General features: G+C 49.0%; 1 protein-coding gene across 1 annotated transcript in view; it reads left to right on the forward strand.

The window, feature by feature from the left end:
• SHB (SH2 domain containing adaptor protein B) overlaps positions 1 to 25163 on the forward strand; it is a 140622-nt gene that overhangs the window by 64374 nt on the left and 51085 nt on the right. The window lies entirely within an intron of this gene.

Genomic DNA, 25163 nt, shown 5'->3' on the forward strand with positions numbered 1-25163 from the left:
CAGGGGCTTAAGCAGCTGCTCCGGCCACAAGGGAGAGTTTCTGGCATCCTGGGAGCTATATTCCAAAGCCAAGCAGGAGCAGGTCAGATGGTCAGTAGGCTAGGAGGAAGATGCCAGGCTAAAGGAACTCTTTGGGTCTGAACATGGTGGAGACAGGGAAGGCAGCCATGGGGTCAAATGGGCTAGACCCATGGGAGCCAGATCCTACCCCCACCCCACCCCCACCCCCATAACAAAAAGCAGAAGCCTGAAGTGGGACCGGGGCCATGCTAGCAGCAGCGTCAAAACCCAGCCAAACTGAAAAACACCCAAGTGGGTGACAGCATCCCTACTATTCCACCCCATCTCCCTCCCCCAACCTTCCTTGGCCTCTTCTACAGCTTTATTCCAGTTCCCTTGCTCAGCTGCTCCTGCAGAGTTTTTGCTAAGGAGGAGTTAATGCTGAGCCTAGCTGCCACTGGGGGAAGGGGATGGGACTGGACTGGTTGGAGATGGCGTCAGAGCCTAGTGAAATAGAGAAGGGGCAGCCCACACCAAGATCCTCTCCCTACCTTTCATGGCAAAGCCAAGGAGGTAGCTTGGCCTAGCATCTGTTGGGGCCCTGTGGTGCTGGTTCCTGGAGTCCACCTGGGTCTTCCCCCAGAGGGTCATTCTAGTGGGAGGTGGCCATGTGATGTGTGAGGTATATTGGGTGCGGGCATAGAAGCCCATACCTGGGGGCCACAGGGAAGGGGATGGTCTGATCCACTTGGGTTGGGGAATATGGGTTAGAACAGACTTCACCTGAAGCCTGGGGTGGCAAGGGTACAGAGGCAGCGAGGGGGCATGGCCCAGCCCCATGATCTAAGGGTAGACCTGAAAGGAAGAACTGATGGCTTGGCCTTAAGGACCTGGGGAGGCCCCTGTGTTGTGTTGAGGGGTTCTTAGCATTGAGAGAATTCTCCCCCTCCTTGAGACAGCTGCTTAGACTGTTGGTTCACCCATCTCTGCCCCATCTCCAGCCCAGCCTCAGCTCAGCCCAGGCTGCTGTGGAAAGAGCCTTGTTAAATGGAGCTTCAGAGGAAACTAGGCCATGTTTCCATTATTTTCATAATTTATACTTAGAGATTAGGAGGAAAGGTTTGTTTGTCATTAATATACTCAGCCGGGGGGCAGCCTGGGTGGCTCAGCGGTTAGTGCTGCCTTCGGCCCAGGGCCTGATCCTGGAGACCCGGGATCGAGTCCCGTGTCGGGCTCCCTGCATGGAGCCTGCTTCTCCCTCTGCCTGTGTCTCTGCCTCTCTCTCTCTCTCTCTCTCTCTCTCTCTCTCTCTCTCTCTCTGTCTCTCATGAATAAATAAATAAAATCTTTAAATGAAAACCCCTAGGCTGCCTTTAGAATGCCAGCCCCATGCCCCACGCTCAATCGCAAACACTGGCAAAGGTGGGAAGTCTCTGGGACTAAGGCTGAGGTGGGAGTGCCTTTAGTTCCATCAAACTCTCAGGCCTCACGGTCTCCGTAGGGAACTTGATGCCATGTCATGACCCAGGAGTTGGTGCCGCTGACTTTGGCCTGAACTGCATGTGGTGCTGTTTGGAAAGCTTGTACTCAGGTGGTAAAACCTTTCCGCTCTCTGGAAATCTTCCTGCAGAAGGGAGGATTGTGGGGCCAGGGCTCTGTGGTCACCCCTTCGTTCTATCATAAAGAAACAAAAGGCCTGGAGGCATAGTGGAGGCTGCCCGGGACTGCATGGGGAGTGGTAAAGAGGGGAAGGCCTCCCTCTGGTTCCCCATCATGTGGTTTGGTAACTGTTCATCAAGGCCTCCTGCAACCAGTGTCTTTTCTTCTGGGGAGTTCATTACCTATAAACAACTGGTCTTCTCTCCTCCATGCATACCTGGAACTTTGCAGTGGTTCAGACCCTGGGAGTTGTCACCTCTGTCCAGTCATGGGAGAGAATGGAGCAGGCCCTCCCCCGCAACACACACCTCCAGGGAGCTCCATCTAGGTGGGTCCATCACTCTGCTGCCTGGGCCCCTTCTGGTCTGCAGGGAGTAATGTCTTTTTCCTCTCCAGGGCTTAAGAGTCCGGGGGAAGCATCTTTGTTTCAGGAAATCTGTCGATCTGTGTAGACTTCTAATTAATGCTGTCAGATTAGTTGGCCTTTCTCTAATTTTTCCAGGACCTCAGTTATCAGTTATTTGTGTAGGATTATTGCCATAACAGTTTATATTTACTTTTCCCTTTATTGACCACAGAGTACTTTCTTAGACATTAACTCATTTCTTCCTCAGAACCCTGGAGGCAGCCTGCCCAAGGTCACCTAGCAGCCAAGCTGGGGTGTGAGCTCCAGTCTTGGGACTCCCAAGTCCAATGCTTGTTTTGATGTACTACATCAATCTCTGAGCCAAATCTTTCAGGGAGGTGTCAGGAGTAATTAAAGACAGTCATGGAAGCTCCTGCCCTCCAGAACTCACAGAATGGATGGGAAGGGGACCTCTCCAGAGGCCTCTGTGGCTATGCATGGGCCACTGCTGAGTGCTTGAGTCCTTGGTGGGCACTGAGAGAGAGCTAGAGCTGTGGGGTGCTGGTGAGCACATGGCCTTCAGTGGAACTAACAGCCCTCTGGACTGGGGAGGACTAACAGTCCTTCCTCCTGTTCTCAGGTCAGGGCTTACCTGTTGTGTCTATGTCCCCAACAAGGGAGGACTGCAGAGAACCCAGCTCAGAGAATATCTGGTGCAACTCCTGGATGAGGCATCCAGGTGAAAGCTTCCAAAGGGCCTGGCCCATAGAAGCCACTCCTGGTTAGGGGCTGGATTTGCATAGGCTCTCCCCATCCACAAAGAGCCTTGAGTGTTTTTGAACACAGGGCAAGAAAGCCGCAGTTGTGTCTGGAAAGAGCCCTGGGTTTGACACTAGACACAGAGCTATAATTATCATCTTTAATTACACGACAGTGCCTCTGCCAGGGAAACATGCTTGACGATTATCTCCTCTCCTGACAAGGGTGGTTCCTTCTGCCTTTGTAAGTACTGACATAAACATACATGCTCACTTGAGATTTCAAAATTATAAAGGGCCATTCAGAGTTGCCTACTGAGGACCCCTGGCCTCTTTTCCAGGAGAAATGGGCAAGCCACATATGAGCCATGCAAGTGCTTTCTTGCCTGCCATTGAAAAATAATGCCTGTTTACCTCTGAGTTGACTTGATCTCTAAAGCTGGAAGAAAAGAACAAACCTTTTCCTGAAGCCTTAAAAAAAAAAAAAAAAGGTAAAAAAAAATCTATGTAATAGTAATGCTGTATTCATGTTGACACACTGAGTAAATCTGTGGCCCTTTGATTTTCACACCCCCAAGGGGAGTTAGACCGAGCATGTGGTAGCGAGGAGAGGAAGGCTCAGAGAGGGCAAGGGACATCCCTGTAGACCCCATAAGTCAGGTTTCCATGCCCATGGGGCAGTTTTTGTGGTTCATTTTATGAGCTCCCCCTACCTCCAACTTACTCTGGGGCTCAAATATGGTGAGTAAAGTTTGAAAGGCAAATGGTGCTTGAGTCCCCAGATGGACTGTACAAGTTAGCTGTGAATTACAGGCAGAATTGGTCTGCCTGGCCTCAGAGCAGACCCACCAGAGGAGGAGTACGCAGTGCAGGGGATGTGGAGGCCCAGTGGGACACCTGCCTTTGCCGTCTGCCCCCATCTGCTCTCCCAGAGGCCCCTCACCCCAGCCAGTCTCTAAAACTGGGAGTGTCAGTCTGGCACCCTGTCCCCCACCCTGAATCAGGGTGAAGGGCAAGCTGCTGTGAAGACTCATGAGGCCAGAGCCATTCAGTATCCATTTGTACCATAGTCACATGGGGAAGCAAGGGTGAAGTAGGTGGGCAGTGTTGAGAACACAGGTCCCTTTCTTGGCCCCTTTAACCATGTGACCATCTGCCCCTTGCAGGCTCTCAGTGGAGCTTAGGGATCTGCATTTTAACACAGGGCTCCATGATTATGAGCCAGATAGTCCCATGGTTAAAGGGGTCCATGGTTAAAGGGGCCCTGCTTTAGCCTAGGGTCTCCTTAAATTCCTGATGCTCTGATCTGTTGTGCCAGCTGCATCACTCTCCTGACCTCTTGGCTCATTCTCTTCCTCCTCCATTTCAGGGACATGGACATCCATTCTCGTTCCTTCTTGACATTCCCCATCACATCCTGAGCACCTGGGGCTATAGAGAGGAGCAGAAACCCCCATCCTGGGAGTGTGGGCTAGGAATATGGGAGTGAGGGCCCACCTTTGCAAGATCATCTTGTTAGCGTTACAGAGCTGTGATCCTATAGCTTAGAACCTTGTAAATCTTTGAATGGCCAAGTAGAGCAGGGCTGGTGCAGGGTGTGGTGTGGTTAGGGGAAAGAATCTCCTGATCTCAGTAGCTCATCCCAGCTCATCCACTGATTCCTGATTTGAGCATGGGTAAGGCATTGCCCCTCTTGGGCCTCAGTATCCCCATCGCTAAAGTCAAGACTCTGACCTGATCCTAAGGTGACTTTAGTGCTAACCTGTTCCAATGGTGGCAGTAGTAGCAGTAAGACGTACTAAAGCACATAGATCCTACTAGGCTCAGAGACAGGAACTCGCACAACCAAAAGGCCTTTAGTGTACTGACCTTTGGGTCTGGCTAAGTCTTTGGGTGCCTTTCTGATCAGAACTCTACACAGCATGTAACACTGGGTGTTGGCAGCTTACACCCAGCACCCTGGAAACCTGTTTCTGAGCTAAAGTCACACTAGACTCCCTGAGGGGAGTCTTTCCACAGAAGCCTGCTTCCAAGTGGAGCATAATTTCACTGTGCCTACCTAAAAAAAAAAAAAAAAAAAAAAATCTTATGTATTTTAAAGAGCTGTCATTCTTTACATGCATCATCCTAGTAACCAGGAGCAACCCTTGAGCTCCGGAGTACTCCTTATGTACAGCACTGTCTCTCATCCTCACGGGGACCAACTCTCAGAAAGGGGAGTAAAGCCAGATGGCGGGTGGGTGGGGGGTGGGGCGGGGAGTTAAAGGACCAAGTAAGGGGCCATGTGCCATTGCTTCCCCCTCACTGCCAACACATGATCTTCTCAGACATGGCCGTTATTCTTCTGTTCAGAGACCTTCAGGGGGTCCCACAGATCCAAGTGCAGACTTTCTAGGTCTTGCTCAAACCACACTTCCCTCTGTATCCCCCTGGGTTTGTGGTGGTGTGGGGGCAGGCTCCATGATACCAGACAGCACCTCCCAACAACTTCCTGCTCTTCCTGTGTCAGTTCTCAGTGTCATCTCCATCCAGGAGCTTTCCTCAGCCTCCTCACTCCCCAGGCTCACCAAGCACTCACCTTCCCTCTCTCTCATTCTTGTTCTTGCTTCTGAGTCCTGAGCCAGTCTCAGTCCCAGCAGCATGGGCAGGGCCTAAGTGAGTCATTTGGTTCCTCAGAGCCCAGCACAGGGCCTGGCACTGGGCAGAGTTCGTTGAAATGGGATGAAAATGAGCCTTTCCTCTGCATCCATCTTAGCCTTGCCTTTGAGGTTGATTTAATGACTGCAAACCTAATAATCAGTTGGACTGTTGGATCTCCTGTTTGTCTCTGAAAACCAAGCCACACACACACAAAAAGGGATGATTTTAAGGCTGTTGGAGCACATACTTTACTGAATTTGAAAACAGGCAATGCAGAGATGGTTTGTCTTACTCTGGGGGGAAATGTGGAGTCTCTAGGGCGCCTGTGGTTCTGGGAAGTTTACAGTTTATGGAGCTATTCGTGGTCGGGAAGCTCAGGCCAACAGAGTAATGGTCTGGTCTGGCCCTGTCCCTAGTGCCTCCCCTCCATCCTTCCCTCCCCTCCTCTCTTCTCTCTCCTCCCTTCTTCCCTCCTCCCTCTTAGCTGGTCACTGTTGCCTTGGAATGATAAATCTGAGATTTTAGAGTGGTAGGAATGCTGTAAATCCCCATCACCTTACCTTTTACAAGAAGGCAGGTGAGCAGGGTGTTGCTTTATAAGGGAAAGAAGCCCTGCCACAGCAAACTGCAAAGTGCCTGTCACATCGCTTTCCTGCCTCCCTGTTTCTCTTTGCTTTGTTGAATTCAATGGGCATCATAAGCCAGGAAAAAACATAGCTCATATTCTTCCCCACCCTTATTTCAGGGCCCTCTGTTCTCCCACTTGCCCTTGTTACAGCGAGAAGCCACTGTCCACTGTGGACAAACTGACTAACAGTCATATGGTAAAGGAGCAGAGATGCATCCGTTAATGTTTGTGATGTGACAGGCACTAGACAAGAGGAAGATGGAGCTGGACATCATTGCTGGGGCTTCTCAGGTCAGGCACAAAGATAGATGTTTTGGAGGTCATGGCAGTACTCTAGGAGAGCTTTGTCCATTCAGGGGTCATTTTGCAGGCCCCATGTGCCAGGGACCAAGGACACTAACATAAGTGAGTCCCTGGGAGGCAGCCTTGGATCAGGTCAGGCACCAAAGTGTCTTCAGACTTCATTTCATGGGGTGAAGGTCCCCATAGAGATGGCACAATCATACAGGTTCCAAGGGAAAAGACAGGAAAGGCTTCCCAGGAGTTTAAACTGACCCAAGTCTTGAAAGACAAGCAGGCCGGGTGGAGGGGACCAGCATGGTGGTGCTGGGGACCCACCAGCAGGTTTCACAGGTGCTGTGGGTCCTGAGGAAGCTCAGAGATAGGTGCTAGGGTTGGGGGGAGGAGGTGGGACAACCTTGCAGGGAGAAAGACAGCTTGTGCCCCACCCAGAAGTGAAGAGAGCATCCCAAGCAGCCACAGGTTGTTGGACAGTCTGTTCATGGAGGGCTGTCTGAGCCTCTGGAAGGAGTTTGGGCTTTACCCTGAGGACTGTTGGGAGTACTTGAACTATAAACTGACCCTGACCCACTCCCCATCCATCAGCTTATCTTTTCCCTAAATCAAATCATCGAACTCATTGAGATCCTGCTGGTACTGTGTAAACACTGGGCCACTTGGGGCACACAGACTGATTCCATAGAGCCTCTGTTCTAAAACTGAGGTCAAGTTGGAAAGTTAGTCCAGGATATGAAGTTGAAGACATAGAGTCACATAGCAGTTAAAGCTGGCAGTGAAAGAAATGTCTTAAGGCCTTGCATGATTAATTGACATATGAATTGAACAAATAACCAGTGCTAGAGTGAGCAGCAAAGGGGCAAAATGCCTTCCTAGGGTAGCTAGGGTCATTACATGAAGGAGGTAAGATCTAAGCCTAGCCCTGAAGGCCCTTGGTAGTGAAAGGAGAAGCTGAAGGAAAGGTCATTGCTGGTCAGGGGGATAGGGAACAGGCTCTGACCTTGGCCCAGGGCCTGGCATAGAATGACGTGCTATCACGTTTGTGATTCCAAATCTCTATAACATTCAAGGGTTGGGGAGCTGGCCAGTGTTGAAGAGATGACAGTTTCATTTATTTGTTTTTAGTATTTGATTTATTTGAGAGAAAGAGAGAGAGAACACAAGCTGGGGAAAGAGAGAGGGAGAAGCAGATCCCCACTGAGCAGGGAGCCCAACGCAGGGCTCGATCCCAAGACCCCGAGATCATGACCTAAGGCAAAGGCATATGCTTAGCCTGAGCCACCTAGGTGCCCTGAGATGAGAGTTTTAGACTCTCACCTAAGTGTTACTGAATTATTTAAGAACTATTTAAATACTTAAAGCAAGTCTATGCAGTCAGAATACCATATGCCTTAATCAGATTCTGCATACAAACCAGGCCTTGGGATCTGGTTTAGGGACTCTCCATCCAGGGCTGGCCAGGCTGCAAGGCCATCATCCCAATGTGCTGCTTCTGCCTCCAGCACATCCCAGTGTGCTCCTTCTACCTCCCAGGCTTCCCCTGGGAGTCTCAGCTGTGCTCAAAGGTTGTGATGAGAACCAGAGGTGAGAACCTGGGACAGAGGTAGGCTTTAGGTCCTCCTGAAAATTGAGATGCTTAACCAAGCCAGTGGGTCAGAGGCCACCTTGTGTCTGCTCCCACCTGGAAACCATGGCTGGCCCTGGGCACACGGATTGGCAGCAGTCATTCTAGCTTGGACACTTTTCAAAACAGCCATTTCAGGTTGTCCACCACAAAGAAAAATTCATAAAGCACCCCAGTATGTATTTAAAACAGCAGGAGCTTCCGAGTGAACCCTGTAAGAAGAATTAGTTGCAAATTAGACCCCCAGGAAACAATGATTTGACCTATTGTATAGAACTGTTGGATGTGAGCCAATTAGATGTTGAAAGACATCTGCCTAAGATGATGATTTGGCTCTTAGAGTAATTGATCTTAAGCCATTCCTTCTGGTAGATGTAAGGGAGTGCAATCGAGGGTCCTAACAACAGCCACCCTCTCCAGAGTAGATAAGAATGACAGGAAATTAGCCTGCTCCCTTTCAGTGTATAACTAGGGCCCCTGCCAGCACTTATGGGGTTTTCTCAATACATTTATGCTCCTCCTAGGTTTGATCACCCCTCTTCTCTTTGCTACTCCTGCCCTGTCCTCCACAACATTACTCCTGCTATTAATTGTACTCGACGTCTTCCCTGAGGAAAGCAAGATATGCCGAGGCAGCCTTTTTTCAAGTGGAGATGAATGAGATTTTAATGGACTTTGGTGACAGGAAGCTCCTCAGCAGGCTCCCTGAATCCTGTCCTGGCTCAGGCTTGGAGCACACTGTGACCACTGCCTTTGGAGGAGCATTTTTTTTCAGACCGCAGCTAGTGGCCAGTTGGTGGTGAGACTCAGCACAGCAGAGTTGGTGTGAGTTGGTGGTGAGACTCAGCACAGCAGAGCTTTCTCCCAGGCAGCGGTGGGCAGATGGCTGACACATCAGGCCCAGAGGCCAACAGTCTAAACACCAGAGGAGAGCTCGCACCAAAGGGGAGTGGAGAGATTCCTTGGGAGGGTAGGACCTCTCTAGGGAGATGCAGCCTCTTTGTCTGACTAGGACAAGAGCGTGGAGTCCCCAGTCATGTGACCTGTGGCTGGTGCCTTGTCAGGAGGACGTGAGTGAAATCTGAAGTGCGTGTCTGCGTGGCACGGTTGTAACGTGACAGCTGCTGCCTCCCCCCACCTCTTCCCGGCTCCTGCCGCCCCCACCCCGTTTCCGAGCGAGGAAGCCTGTCTGGCAGCACCGACTCAGCTGTCATACCACATCAGTTCTTGTAGGTTCCCAGCTAGTGGAAAAGTGCCAAACGCGAGCAGATGATCTACTTAATGAAACGCGCAGGAAGAAAGCTTCAGTTCCAGTTATTAGGGGGTTTACATACGATATAAAGACACTCCTTTTCCCAGAGCTTTTCTTTTTTTTTTTCTTTTTTTTTTTTATAAATTAATTTTTATTGGCGTTCTTTTTTTTTTTTTTTTTTATAAATTATCCCAGAGCTTTTCCGAATTGTTCGCGGTAGGTGCCACACAAAAACCGTGTCCTGTTTCCGAACCTTGGAATCCGATCAGGCCTTCTCACAACCTTGTCACACGTTACAGGGTCCTTCCTTTTAGGGGCAAACATGGAAAATATTGAATAGCGAGGCAGAAGTTGATTCTATTTGTTCAGCATCAATGAAAGGCACTGTACATGACTGATACTACAAAAGAAAAATGAAATGAGACATCTCCTTGTAGACATAAACCAATTGAACAGCGAGTCATTTATACAAGATGTCAGCTCAAAATCAGGTTGTGTATCTGTCTCTGCACATGTATGTGTATGCTGCTCTAATCTGTAACATCTGCATAGGGTTTTATGGTTTACAAAGCTCTTTTACATCTTTTGTCTGGTTTTATTTTATAACAGCCCATGGAGTTGATATTAGTATTCTCTCCACCACACAGCAGAGGCTGCCGAGTCGTTGCTGGGACAAGTGGCTCCCCACAGGGTATGAGCTGGTAAATGGCAGGGCCCAGGCTTGAAGTGAAACCTCCCAAATCCGGTTCAGAATGTGCACACCAGTAGACAGAGTTGCCAGCATATTCGGTCCTTGGGATTAAAGCACACTGAGTTCTCAGGGAAAGTAAGAAGTTAATTGGTTACATTGCATTTGCATTTATTCCAAGATGGTCAAGGTCTGAAACATGCTGGAGTGAGGGTGGTACAGAAGACAGCATTCACATGCCCAGTGCTCTTCATTTGTTACTCTCACTCATTGAGTCTACATACATCATTTGGCTATTGATGGACTGGAGGCCCAGAGAGGTTGGAGGACTCACTGAGGTTACCTAGGTCAGAAGTAGCCATCTGGGGGCACCTGGGTGGCTCAGTTGTTGAGCGTCTGCCTTCGGTTCAGGTTGTGATCCCAAGGTCCTGGGATGAAAGTCCTGCATCAGGCTCCCTGAAGGGAGCCTATGTCTCTGCCTCTCTCTCTCTGTGTCTCTCATGAATAATTTAAAAAAAAAAAAAAAGAAGAAGAAGAAGTAGCCATCTGATCCTGTGGACACTTTCTACTCTGCTGTGGTACTGGGTTGCCACAATGATATAGAAGTACAAAATGGAAATATATATTAAAAAACAAAATGAAGGGATTCAGTAAATAAATGAACACCATTGTAAATAAATGAAGACCATTGGGCCACCTAACCTTTAGTCATTTTCCTGATGACGAAGCAGCAAGGAGAGGTGTGTTCCAGGTCTGCTGGCAGTGAGCTGGAGACAGGCTCCTGACCCTGAGCCTGAGTTGGGCCCATTGCCCCCTGGGTCTAGCTTCAAACAAGCATTTACGGTGCTGAGTTTTCTGGAGGTGTTTGAGCTGGTAGGTAGGAATGCTCTTGGGGTTGCTTCGGTTCTCTAGTGCCAGTTTCACAGTTAGAGAACCTTCCTTTCCATACTGCAGCAACCCTCCCTACCAAGTGAGACTGTGATCTCAAGCTTATGTCAAAAAATCCGTATTTCTCAATGGTGTGTCCACATTAGGACTCCCAGTTATTTTTAGACAGGAACTTGATTTTTTTTGTTCCGTCCCACTTTGTTTTCCCACCTAGTTGAGGTTATATTTTCTGTCTAGCAGTAATTCAGAACTGCCTTATTTTTAACTTCATTTTTCTTCCTCTGATTTCCTTATTCTTCCAATTTAATCCACACTCAAATAGGCTTCCTTTCCCACCCCACCTTCCCCAGTTCTCATCCACTGGGTCACAAAACTTAATCTAAAAGGCAAGTACTCAGCCTCATCTTGCTCTAGGCGAAAGCAAGAGGCAGAGTCTTCAGTAAGCCTTGAGTAGCTCCTTGTGACCTGGGCTGCTGCTTGTCATTTTTTGAAAGTTTCTTCACCTGTCACCCACCCAGTGTTCCCCTGACTCCTTGCATGAGTATACACCTGAGAAAGAATGCTTCCTTCCTGCCCCTGCGCTCCACCCACCCTCACCCCACCACCACAGAAAAAGAGTGAAGGAGCTGGGCCCGAGGGGCTCGGCATTAGGCTGCTGGAGTGCCTCACTTGCGAGCCTGTAACTGTGCATGCATGTACATACATAAATATACACACACCTATATGCATACATATGCTCTGGGGCTCCCTAGGCCCAGTTTCCATTCTGGCACCAGTAATATTTGATAACGCTTGCCATAGGACCCACAGTTATTATAGTCCATTGTCTTTGTTTGCTTCATTTACTCTGCCCTGTGTGCAGTGGCAAGGCAGCAGTGAGAGTCCAGTTTAAAACTTGAGGAAACAGGGAACCTTGGGTGGTTCAGTGGTTGAGCATCTGCCTTCGGTTCAGGTCATGATCCAGGGTCCTGGGATCAAGTCCCGCATTGGGGTCCCCACAGGGAGCCTGCTTCTCCCTCTGCCTGTGTCTCTGCTTGTGTCTCTGCCTCTCTCTGTGTCTCTCATGAATAAATAAAAATATATATATATATTTTAAAAGCAAAAACCAAAACATGAGGAAACAGGCCCAGGGAGACCTGACTAGCCCAGCCCCTGCACACCACTGGGTGCCTCACAAGCCTTTGAATACTCCCCATTGCCTCACCACCAAAATGCAAGCCTCTTAGGCTAGCAGTACTTGAGCAGGTGACACACTTAACTAAATAGCCCCAGAAGAGATTGTGTCTTAGGCTGTGAGCTTTAGGACAGGGACCAGGGTTGATTGATCAACATTTCCCCATCAACTAGCAACACAAGTACTCAGTAGGGTGAGTGAGTTAAAAGAACGAGAACTAGTTAAACGAGTTCCTATATCTGGCCCTCCTCCCTCCTTCCCTTTAGCCTCGGGGATTTCCAGAGTCTGGGCTCTCAGTCCATTTCCCAAAGTACATTTCTTGTGTTGGAACCTGGAATCCTGTGGATAAGAACTTTTGTACTGCTTGTAATCCCTTCTGATCCCCTCGGCAAGGAGCCACCTTTCAGGAGGCAGCCACTCCTGTAACTGGGTGGCAAGGTGTAAACCCCATTCTTCCCTGAGCTCACCCCCTCCCCAAAGGGCAACCTCTTTGCTTATCACCCATCAGGTAGATTCTGGTTCACAGCTTGCTTATCAACATTGGTGGATAGAAATTACCTTGATTTATGACCTAGAAGAACAGATAGCAAGCTCCTTGGGAGAGTGGGGACCCTTTGCAGAGAAACCACAGGCCCCAAAAAGTGATCAGTCCTACTCACAGCTGCGTGTCTTGGGAAAGCTTTCATCATTTGTGATGCCCAGACTGTAACCACAGATTTTCCTGTGTCTTTAAAATTCAAGTGCCTCCGAGGATGACCAGGACTGTGTTTGGGGGTCATGTTCTAATTAAAATGCATGTCTTAGAGTGAAAAGCCAAGACAGAGTTTCCTCTGAACTCTATTTCCTAAACCTCAAGTGTGTAAACATGACATGAAATGGAAATTGTTTAGAAACAGTCACAAAAGCAGAAGCTGTTGATCTAAAGCCTGTTCCACCGGAATGTTAAGTAGAAGATGAGGGGATTCCGCAGCCGGTGCTTCCCGAAAGCAGCAGGGAACAAGTGATAAGGACAGCACAGCACCGCATGGGCTGACGAAAGCAGATGTGGCAAATCCCAGCTCCCCCAGCAGCCTGAATTACCTCCTCATCCTAATGCCGCCTCTTTCCTCCTCTGTCCTGGCCTCATGTAAATTCCTAGCACAGTGCCTGGTGCAAAGCAGACCCTCAGCAAGTGCCATCACCACCACCACTAACAATAATAATAAAGAGGATGGTCTGTGTGCCATCTGCATATGAAACTTCTTTTTAAAATTTTATTACATTAAAAAATATGTGCTCTGTGTGAGAAGATTCAACATACTAGGCATAGAGGAAGTAAAAGGTGAAGTCTCTCTCTAGAGACAAGGATTATTGTTAACAACTCATGTGCTTATTCAGCCTTTGCCCATTCGCTTGCAGAACTACACATCTCCACTTGTTACAAGCATGTTGTCTACATAATTGCTCTCCTATTAAGCATTGTTCTATATCACAGACCTTGTCCAAGGTCATCTGGTCTTTTTTAAATATTTGCTTATTTTAGAAAGAGAGAGAAAGAGGTGGGGAGAGAAAACATGAGCAGGAGAGGCACAGGAGAGGGGGAGAGAATCTCAAGCAGATGCCATGCTAAGTGTGGACCCAGACTCAGGGCTCGATCTCACTACCCTGAGATCACAACCTGAGCTGAAACCAAGAGTCAGATGCCCAACTGACTGTGCCACCCAGGCGCCCCACGAGGTCCTCTGTTCTTTTGAGTGCTTCTCTACTATGACTGTGGCACGGTGTATTTCCGTTATTCCCCTATATGCAGACTTTTACCTTGTTTCCAGTTTTTTTTTTCCCCCTTTCATTCTGAAGTAAACACCCATATATATATACTTCTGCATGAGGGTCTGGGTATTTCCGCAGGATTGATTTCCAGAAGTGGAACTTCAAGCCATAGAATAATTTTTGTTAGGTCCACCAGTTTCTCTCTGAGAAGGCCATTTCCAGTTTCTCCTCCCTCTGCCAGTCTATGAATAATGTTCCCTTCCTCAGGTAGACAAATATTTTTAAAATATTTTTTTTCGGTGCTGAATTCTGAATTTGCAAAAGGCTCTTTGTTTCTGTTCCTTCAACCAGTATTTACAGAGCATCTGTGGAGCCATATTCTGTGCTAGGAATTGCAGGGGATGTGTCTACATGGATTGGAGTTGAACTTGGCCCTCAAGCTGGGGTGGGCATGGAAGCTGAGCATGCACATAGCTAGAAACCGCAGTAGGGAGTCCCAGGGTCCCCAGGCTGAGTGCTAACATTGAGGATGGGGGGAGGCAGGGGCTAGGGAGTGGTAAGAAATGTCAGGGACACCCTCTGGCTGCTTGAAGGGAAGTGTTAGTGAGAGTGCTGGGTTTGGGGATCCCTGGGTGGCGCAGCGGTTTAGCGCCGGCCTTTGGCCCAGGGCGCGGTCCTGGAGACCCGGGATCGAGTCCCACGTCGGGCTCCCGGTGCATGGAGCCTGCTTCTCCCTCTGCCTGTATCTCTGCCCCTCTCTCTCTCTCTCTCTCTCTCTCTCTCTCTCTCTCTCTCTCTCTGTGTGTGTGTGTGTGTGTGTGTGACTATCATAAATAAATAAAAGTTAAAAAAAAGAGAGTGCTGGGTTCATGTTTTAGCTGCTGCATTGCCACTCACATGGTGAGGGGGTTCAGTACCTAACTCCCCAAACTGAGTGGATACCTGGGACTCTGAGGCAGCATTTGCAGGTGTGGGCACCCTGGAAGGAGCCAGGAGGAAGAAGCATCAGTGGTGAAGCAGCTGTCTCCACCAAGAATCTCAAGGTACCTTTGCTCTTGTGTTCTCAGCCTTGATGGCGCTGGTGTGAACACAGCATGGAGTCTCTTTGGACACCCTTTTAGGGTCCTGAAGAGAGGCTGTTTTTGTGTTTCCCCAGCACAAAAACATTCATCCTGCAGATGTTTCTTTCCAAATGCTCCTTGGGATGGTTGTATAGATGGTGTAATTTGTAGTAGCTGCTCATGGGAAATCACTGCTCGAAAATAATTCTGAACAGTGGTGGTTTTCAGGTTCCAATTTTTGTGTGTAGCAGCACCTATGCACCTTCTCCTGCCCCACTTTTCATTCAGGCAAAACAAAAAACACTTCTTTGGGTTTTTGCACTTTGACACCAAAAAATACAAGACATAACGGGAAAGTTGGAAAGACCAGTCAGGTGGGAATTGTCCTAATTTCTCTCTCTGACTTTGGCAAGTCCTTTCCATCCTGGGTCTCCCATTTGCCCTGTTAAATGGGGGTGCCAGCTCTGCCTACCAGGATCTGTCGGCAGTCCTGTGGTTATAAGAACCAAATAAAGGGCTTTGATGACCAGAAAGTGCTATATGAAAGGAAGGAGTGTTGGTATTGGAGTTTTTTTAATTGAATTTGGGTTGACTCCTGGGCCAGATAGGGATCCCTGCCAAAATTCCTGGTCTCGTGGTGGCAGGATTCTCCCTGCATATTGTGGTTGAATCTTGGAGGAGTTTGCTGGAAGTTAGTTAGGATGCCAAGGTCAGGGACCTCACACACTGGGTAGAATGGGCACTCTCGTTTATGTCCCCTTGTTTGCATGCCGAAGCCATAGCACTGGAACAAGAAGCATGTGTGAACATTCACTCTTACAGAAAAAGACTGAGGGACTCTGGAGCCAGAGAGGCCTCCGGGATCTCTGCTTCACCCGCTCCTGCCTCACCTTTAGGAATCTAAGCCCCCATGGCTCAAGCAGCTGGCTGGGGTCACACAGCTGGTGAGTGGAGGCCAGGCTGGTCCTTGGCTGCCTGCCTCATCATCACCATCCAGAAGGCTTAGGTTGTCTACAAGCCCCCAGGGGGATTAGTTCCTCTTGAAGCAGTTCCAGACTGAGGAAGGCTGGGGCAGAGAGCTTGCCAGATCTCAGCAAGTTGCTTCCGGCCAGGCAGCTGCACTGGGCACAGGGCACAATGCCAGCAACACCCCTCAGCATGAGGCAGTGACCCCATGACTGGCTTCAGGGCTGCCACTACCACCAGATGGGTATGGGTAAGGTTTGACCAATTTGCCTGCAAACCTGACATGTGGCAAGGGGGGACTGTCAGGTAAAGGTGGAGGAAAGGGTTGTGCCAGGAAGAAGTCCCTGGCTCTGCCCTGGGAGGCTGGCAGCATGTGTTGGCCATCCCTCTGAAGATGAAGATGTGCTTGAATGCCTCTTTAATGGGCATTCCTCTTCCTCATGAAACCGCCTTGTGCTTGCTTGCTTGCTTGCTTGCTTGCTTTTCTTTCCTTTTCTTTTTTTTTTTTTTTAAGATTTTGTTTATTTGAGAGAGCAAGCAGGAGTAGAGAATGGAGGGGGTAGTTTACAATGGAAGAGGGAGAAGAAGGCTTCCCGCTAAGCAGGGAGCCCAATGTGGGGCTCGATCCCAGGACCCCAGGATCATGACCTGAGCAGAAGGCAGACACTTAACTGTCTGAGCCACCCAGGCACCCCCTCCTTATGGTTTCTGCCCAAAGTGCCTGACCACAATGATGACTTTAGGGACCTGTGTGTGGTCCTAGTCCGATAAACCCTAAGCTGACCTGAGTTACCCTTCCTAATGAGCAAACTGATGATGACCAGAGGGAGGAAGTGACCTTCTGGAAGCACTTGGCACAGAAGAGCCAGGACTCTGCTCTTAATGCTACTTGCTTCCCTTGCTGACCTGAACTCATTCATGCAACCATAGACCCAGAGGATCACAGGGAGCACCAGCCTGGAGTGGAAAAGCAGTGTAGTCGGCTGCACAGTTAAGAACGTGGGCTTTGGAGCCAGACTGTCTCTGTCGCTGGCTTGCTGTGTGATTGCCTTAGGTGGTGATGTCAGCAGCACCCCTAGTACAGCCATTGTGGGAATTAAATGAGGAGCCAGATGCAGTACACCTAGCACAGCAAGCACCCTCCCCCCACACACAGTATGCACACTCCCTCTCCCCCCAACTTATAAAGAGTGGAGCCTTTGAGACTGTGGCTGAACCAGGCAGCTTGCCTGACCTGCAGAGTTCTTATCAGTCAGGTGGGGAGAGGGCTTGGGTTTGGTCACAGCCCTTACAAGGGCTTGCTCTTTGGGGTTCCATGAAAATGGGCTGGTGACACTGATCGGTGAGGACTGTCTGGCATGAAAGTGTGTCCCCTGTGGCTTTAGCACATTAGTGTGTGGCCAGAGGCCTCTGTGGAAGCTGGGACCTCACCGTGCCCAGCAGACTGGAAGATTGCACCATTGGGGGGGGTGGTGGTGAGGTGGCGACTGGCCCTCTTTATAAGTACTGTCCATCAATACTCAGAGGACCCAAGATGGGGCTTGCATCTGCCTCCATTTGCTGAGGCCCCAGGTGGTCCATGCAAGGCCCTGGCCTCTGTCTGCAGCACAGAGGTCTAGGGAAACCTCAGGATCAACTTGAGAATGGCTGCTGCCACCCTGACCTCTGCCCCTCAGCCCAGTGGAAATGCTTGCACTTGGGTTGTTTGTAGGAGTGTGTCTGTCTTTCCGGAGTACTGGGCATCTTTTCTCCACTTCTTGAAAGGGTGGAGCCCAAACTGTTGCAGGGTCAGACCCTCAGATCATCGGCAGCTGATTGCCACATCCTGGTGTTTCCGCCAGTTCGGTAAAAGACTTTTTGGGTAAAAGTGCAAACCTGAGCAGGGCTCCTGATCCCTTTTTCCCACTTTCCTGCCCTTTCACGTCTGCACTCCCCCTGGCATTTGGGGCCCTCTGGAGCCCAGCTCCAGGGTTCCTCATTTAGCACCTCCCCACCTCCCTCATAAGCACCCCAAGGCAGCTCACAGTATGAGGTTCTACCTCAGAACCCCTCATGCTTTCCTCTAGCCACAACTTTGCTGGTGCTTGGCCTGCCCGGGTTGCCCTTTTGGTGCCCCTCATCTTTACCTTTCTGTCCCTTCTGTGACTGGCAATGGCTTGCCATTCACTGTATGTGATATCACACAGGTCCCTGACCCTTGAGGTGCTTCCTTGCACAAGGACTGGAGATTCTGTGAAATGCCATCTCCTTGAAGATTTTCGAAGTCCTTTGGACAGCATTTGCTTTCTGTCTCCAGGAGCTGCCGCCATCTGAACTAGCTTAGGGTACTTGAGGCCAGTCAGGACTGGATTTGTCTCAGCTGGGCCTCTGAACCTTCTAAACTGCGATGTGGGAGAGGTTTGGTGGCACAGCCAGTAACTCCTCTAACTGTTAATAACTCCGTGCTTATGGATGTTGGCATCTGAACTGTCCTGGGAAACCAAGGGGTCCTGGGGTGGGGAGTGAGGGCAGGAGCCTTGTCTAATACCACATGAGTGCTCAACGTTTGGCCTGGGGCCCCCCCTTAATACACAGTAAGGGCCCAGTGGATGCTAGAGAAAGAAAAGCAGGTAGCTTCCTTGATTGTCTTTGAATTGGAGTCTTGCAGTTGACATGGAGTCAGAAAGCTGTCTCTTGAGAAAGTTGCAACTCTAAATGGAGATTCATTTATGCACTGCTTTGAGCTTGAGAGCAGCCAAGATCCTGGAGCAGCAAGTTCGCCTCAGTGAGTCTCCACAGGGGATGGCGACAGAACTCTGGCCTGTAGCCTCTCAGAGGTCTCAGCCCGCTACAGTAGTCCCTTGAAGAGTACAGTGACAGGCAGGGCTGAAGGACCCAGCTGTAATTGCAGAGAGGGCCTGTGAGCTCTGCAAAGAGGTCCCACATGGCTTTTTAAATCACGAGGGAGGGGATCCCTGGGTGGCACAGCGGTTTGGCGCCTGCCTTTGGCCCAGGGCGCGATCCTGGAGACCAGGGATTGCATCCCACGTCGGGCTCCCGGTGCATGGAGCCTGCTTCTCCCTCTGCCTATGTCTCTGCTTCTCTCTCTCTCTCTCTCTCTCTGTGTGACTATCATAAATAAATTTAAAAAAATTAAAAAAAAATCACGAGGGAAGCAAATGTGTCACCAGGTGCATGAGCTCATCCTCGCTCTGGTGCCCCAGAACAGGGGTCCTCAAGGGAAGACCCCAGCACTGCAGATGACCAGGGAAGGGAGCACACTGGGCTCCCTGACTCACACCTGGGCCTTTCCCTCACCCTTGGGCCTAGCATAAAAGAGCAAGTGGTACAGGTTCTACCGGGCAGTGACAGGCCCTCTCTGCTCCGTGACCATTGTTCTTGTACCACACCCCCTGCTTCCGCAAAGCTCACCCTCCGTTTCTTGGGTGTTTCTGTGCACGCCTGGAAAAGATGGTAAGAGAACTCCAATTAGTCTCCTGGCTTCTAGACAGCTCCGGAAACCAGACTAGATAGAAGAGGAGGAGGTGGGGCCTCCTGCTTGTGTTGTGTCGGGTTTATCTCCAGGATTCATCACCAAACCTCCCTGCCCTGCCCTTGCTGGCCTACAGCATCCACCCAGGAAGACTCCTGCTGCCCCAGGCCGCCACCTCGGCCTCTAAGGGATACCTGAATTCAGACATCTATTGGATTACCTCGGCCAGGAGTCGGGCCTTTCTCCAGAAACTTGTTTTAACAGTTCAGATGGGGATGAACATCCCCCGTCTTCCCTTTGATGTGGTGCCCTGGAACTTGGCTGATTTTCAACTGCATGCCTAATTAGGAACAGCCACCCGCCACTCCTGTGCAGCTCCTCACTCAGTCTGTGGTGCTGGGTATGATTTTAACACCTCAGACCCGACTAAAATAGATGCCCCTGCCTCCAGAAGATTTAAGAACTAGACAGTCTGATAAAAGAGATGTCAGGAAGTGTCTGGGAAAGGCAGCAGGAGGAGTCCTGGTCCAGGAGTTAGAGGACCTCTGGCCTCATCCCTGCTACTTTTTTCCTGTCGCCAGCTCTCAGTTTCCCAATCTATAAAATGTAGTAGTTAGACTGCTGATCGTTGAGTCCTCCCCTCTGTGTTTCACGTGATGCACAACAGCTGATCAGGAGCAGGGCTCCCACATGGAGGCATGAGATTGCCAAAGCAGCAGCGAAAATCAGAAGTTTGGGATCCAGAAATGGAAGTAGGCTTAGAGGTTGGTGTTAAAACCCTTACATTTCGAGGGCAGGGTTGGCCTGTCAGATTTCAGGAAGCCCACCTTCTGTGGCTCTGGGACATGAAGGGCAATAGCCAAGGAGGAGGGGTGTTGGGCCTGTGTTCCAAGGAAGCCCAGTTGTGATAACTAGAATGACAGTGACGTCCCCAGTGTGCTTTTTTTTTTGTGCGCCAGGCACTGTTCCAGACCTTGAATGCATGTGAATTCATTTAACTCTCGTAACATGAATCCAAGGTGATTACCATCATTGGGAAATGATGTCCAGAGATGCAGAAACAGGGGCAACTTCCCCTCTGCTTGAGCCTCCGCTTGAGCCAGGCTTCAGGCCCCAGTAGCCTGGCAGGCTTTGTGTTTTCAGCCACAGCATGGTGCTGTTGAATGTGTCACTCCCCTGGACCCGGGGTTTTGTCTCCCTCCAGGTGGATGGCCATGGAGGGTTCATCATTTGAGTAGTGCAACCCTGAACTTGTGAGCCTAGTCTGCCTCCATCCCTGGCATCTCAGGCATGGGTACTCATGACTTCCAATCCGAGATGTGGGAGAGGTCTGCTGGCACAGCTAGGCACACCTACTATGGGCTGAGTAGAGGTTTTTTAGCACAGGAATGGAGGCCTCGTGGGCCACACATCCATACCTTCTGAGCTCTACTGCCCTATGATTTGGGATCTAGTGTGGATTCCCAGACAAGCCCAGCTGGGAAAATTAGAGGTGAGGGGCCTGCAGGCCAGCGTCTATCATTTCCAGCAAGGCTTCTACACGTCTGTGCCAGCCTCTCCCCGCCCAGCTCCACCCTGCCCTAGGGTCTAAGGCACCTCTCCTTAGATACTCTTAGGGGTGCCATCCCATAACATTCAAGAGCATCCAGAACCCACTCCCACCTGCCTCTGGCTTCCTCTCCCACCAGGCCCCCTGTACAGCCCTCCCGCTCCACATACACCTTGTGCTTCTGGCCCCTCTGCCTTTGCTTTGGTCCTCCCCCCATCACACATCCATTTGCCCTGCTGAACCGTTGTGCTCTGACCTCATGTCCAGATTCCTTAAAGCCCTCCCAGGCTCCCCCCAACTGAGTGATAGTAGTCACATCTCTTCCCTATTGAGGATCCTGAGCCATTTCTGTGCTGGAGGCTCTGGCCATCCCTCACCAAGGGCTTCTTGAAGACCAGGATTGTGTCTCCATCTGGCTCTTGTGTCAGGCATTTGGTAGATGCCTGGCTGGGTGCAATGGGGGGTTGGGGGGGTGCCAGTGCTACTAGAGGAAGCTAAGTGCACATGGCGATGCTCATGATTTCCTTGGCCTCAGTCCCTCAGAGGTTTCCTTCTCCTGAAGGGAAGATAAAGAGGTAAAGGAAAGATTTCTTTTCTTCTAGTCTTTTTACTAGTGAAAAATATTTACTATGAAGTGTGTTACACAATTTTTCATTTAGATGTATACCCACCTGCTTTCAAAATACAGATTTGAGGTTGTCCATCATTTTAAATAATGTCTATAAGGAGGCCATCATGGTAGAAATCAAAGTAGAATCTATACAATATCTAAGACAACACTCTTAGTGAAGTTAAGCATCAAAATTAACTCTGAGCTTCCTGGCAGCCAAAGCAAAGAAAAGGAGGGTGGGAGGGAAGTGGCACAGAGCTGGCGAGCCCCGGAGCAAAAGTGTACCTTTATTGCTTGTGGACTTGGGGAACTGTAAACACTCATCAGATCCACTCAGGAGACTCCTGGTTTGCTCCAAGCTCTGTCCTGGGCCCCTTGCTCAGATAATCCCCTGGCCCTCGTCTCTCCACAGCCTCAGCCCTTGGTCAGCACACCTGCCTCGCCCTCCTGGCTCTGTGCCTTTGGTGAGTGCTCAGGTCTAACATTCTCTGATTCTAGAGAAGTGCTGATTGATTGATTGTTTTTTTTTTTTTCTCTTTCTCTATATGTAGTTCCACTTGAAAACCTTTCTATTCCAGAGGTCAACAGAAATCTCCACCCTGTCAATTTCATATTTCTGCTCACTAAGAGGCATGAAATCATAGCCTGCCACCAATATTAAAGGTCATTTTCCATGAATTTGTAGATGTGATGTCCAGATAATGTGTGACTTAAAACATATGGTCATCAGCCCCCCTATTAGATTAGTCTCTCGACCCTCACAGATCGCAGTCTGGGTAATAAGGAGGGTGGGCCCAGTCATTAGGCAGGAGACCGTGACGTCTGGTGAGCTGGCCCAGTGCAGTGGCCCTTGACTTCCTGGGGCCCCTGGCAATCCTCTCCTGGGAGAGAAGATGCTCTCTAAATGAGCATTTTCTCAGGAAAGGGCAGCTGCTTCCAAAATGCACATAGCTCCTGTAAGCCCAGTCTTGCTTCAAACCATATCTACTTTCATGTTCTCCTGTCTTAATTACATTTTTTCTTTACCGACATCCTAACTCATTATTTAAAACAACTTTCATAAATAATTATGCAATAATTCCTTCCTCTCTGCACAGTAGCTGGTTACCTTCCTCTATCAGGTTGTCGATCCTTTATTTACATGTAGCTGTACTGACAACATTGCTGTCTTCAGAGTCTGGGTATTGTGTGCAAAAGTGTGTGATGACAGTGTTCAGCAATTCTTAGCAAGTAGAATTCCCTTTGGGGCCTCATTCACATCGGCCGGGACCCGTTTAGAAAGCCCACATTATACAGTTTACTCAACATATAAACAATCTTGTATTTTACTTTTTAACTTACCATAATTTTATGCACGCTTTCCCATGTACCTACATAATCTTCAGATTTATCATTTTAATGGCTGCTTAATATTCCATCCAGTTAGTGTGCCATAATTTACTTAACTGTTCCCTATTGTTGCAGCCTTAATGAAAATTTGAATTCACCATGTACTACAGGGGGAAGCTCGTTTTAATGATTACCATTATAACATCCTCTGCCCTAACTGCATGCCATTACTAACCCAGCTTTAGGAAGGCACAGATGCTTTTGGAACAATAAATTCTGTATGAGAGGTGTATGCACAAGTCCCTCTGATTTAATAGCTAATCTGTTCACTGCACATGTTTTCCTTTTATGCCGAATATCCATCTCTTCTACATATTGTGTAATACTAAACTAGATGCATTTGGCATATTGCTCCAGCTACTTTATCACTGCTGTCAGGGACTTCCATAAATTAACGGGAATTTGGGGTAAGGAGTGGTTTCTGGTTGTCAATTGTCATTCATTTACCCCACCCCCACTCACTGACTGCTTACAGCCTGGTTCTGTGAGAGAGCAAGGGCACACTTGATTATTGGTGCCCAGATATGTATCTGTGTGTTGCTTTGTGGTACCCAAGACTCAGTGGCAATTCTCGGGCAAAGTGCTTTCTAAACTGTAGAGTGCATTAATGATTGCTGGTCCTGTTGTAAAGTAGGGTGAAGAGGAAGGTGATCATCCTGGGTCAGGAGGCTAGACTGCACTTCTTAGAACCCATGAGACTGATGCGGATGACAACAAGCCCACAGAACAGATTAGATGGTTTGGTAGGTTTAGTGACTTCCAGAGTTGTCTATCGTGTCTTACAGTCAGTGTTCACTTTGAAGTGGCCAACTCCTACCTTTTATAGCTCTTCTCTTTTCCTCTTTCCCTAAGAAGGGAAACATCATCCTTAAAACTAATAAATGATCCCAGGTTACTCATGGGACCCAGTAAAGCCATGTTCTCCCAAAGTATGGGACATCTTCTCAGAGGAGACAGGATTTTAGGGGGCCTGAGAACCACATAGTGAAAAGGTTTTTTCCATTTTGTTCCGCTCTCTTTCTAAAAAGAAAAAGTGACTGTTTGCCAAAAAAAGTATCTGCATGCTGCTTGCACCCCATGGGCTTGCTTGCACTTGCCCTGTGTCCCTTTTCAGCAGTTTGGAAAGCAAGCCAGATGCTGGCTGCCCAGCAGGCAATAGTACCTACCTGCTTGGTTTTGTTCTCATTCATTCTTTTTATGTTTATCAGCTGTTTTTAGTAAAGGATAATGTCTTATGGATGGTAATACAAAATTTTGGTTGTAAATTTATTAACTCTAAAAAGTGAGGCAACATGAGTAAAAATAGAAAATAATAACCCAGGCGGTACTTGAAAACAGCAAAATCGTGAAGTTGGTGTGTGACTTAACGAGGTCTGGGAAACACTACCATAATGTTATTTAACATCAACACTAGCAGCACTGGCACAGAATCAGTTGGCTTCTGTTGTATCGGGGCGTGTGCATGGGGATTTTTGTCATCCCCACGAGTTGTCCCTGGACCGTGAAGCCCAGCCTAAAAACAATGCTCTTGCTCAGAAGGGCTGACGTCATCATGTGTTCTGTCAGCTGCTCTTCAAGGCATAGAAGTCCCCGTGGGCTTCTACCGTGATTTGGAGAATGCCTCAAGAGTCCTTTTCAACAGCTCCCTCTCAACGACCTTCACCCCTTTGGTGTCAAACCTTACTGCTCACCTCCTTGGACCCAGTGCTCCAGCAAAAGTGGACAGTGAATAGGCAAACAATTTTATTCCATCTCAAAAAGAAACGAAATTCTGACACATGCTACAAAAAGCTTATAAACATTATGCTAAGTGAAATAAGCCCGTCTTGGAAGGACAAGAACTGTATGATCCCTTTAGATGAAGTCTCTAGGGGAGTCATATTATTAGAGACAGAAGCAGAATGGTGCTGCCAGGGGCTGGAGAGGGAGAGGTGGGGGGCGTCAGCATTTAACAGTTACAAGGTTTAAGTTTGGGACGATGAAAAAGGTCTGAGGATAGGTCATCACAATGGCTGCACAACAATGCGAATGTACTTAATGCCACTGAACTGTATAATTAAAAATGGTTAAAATGACAAAGTTATATGATGTGTAAGTCTTACCACAGTGAAACAGAAAGGCAGTGAACCCATCTATCCCCTCCAGCCACACTGCCTTGGCGCCCACCTCCATCCTGCCACAAGGAATGCTGACCCCTCCTGTTTTCATTTGTCAGAGCATCAATTCATGTCTCTCCCCCTCCCTGGTCCCTTTGCCTCAGGAATTATGGTGATTTAGGTGTATGCTCTACCTCTTCTGGAAGCACTGGGCTTCCTGAGAGCAGCCTCTACAGCAAACCCACCCTTCCACATGTCTCATGCGGGTCCCTTCACACAGAGGGTGTTTAGGATCAAAGCAGGTAAACTGTCACTGT

This window comes from Nyctereutes procyonoides, unplaced genomic scaffold, assembly GCF_905146905.1.
Source record: "Nyctereutes procyonoides isolate TBG_1078 unplaced genomic scaffold, NYPRO_anot_genome, whole genome shotgun sequence".
Taxonomy (NCBI): Eukaryota; Metazoa; Chordata; class Mammalia; order Carnivora; family Canidae; genus Nyctereutes; species Nyctereutes procyonoides.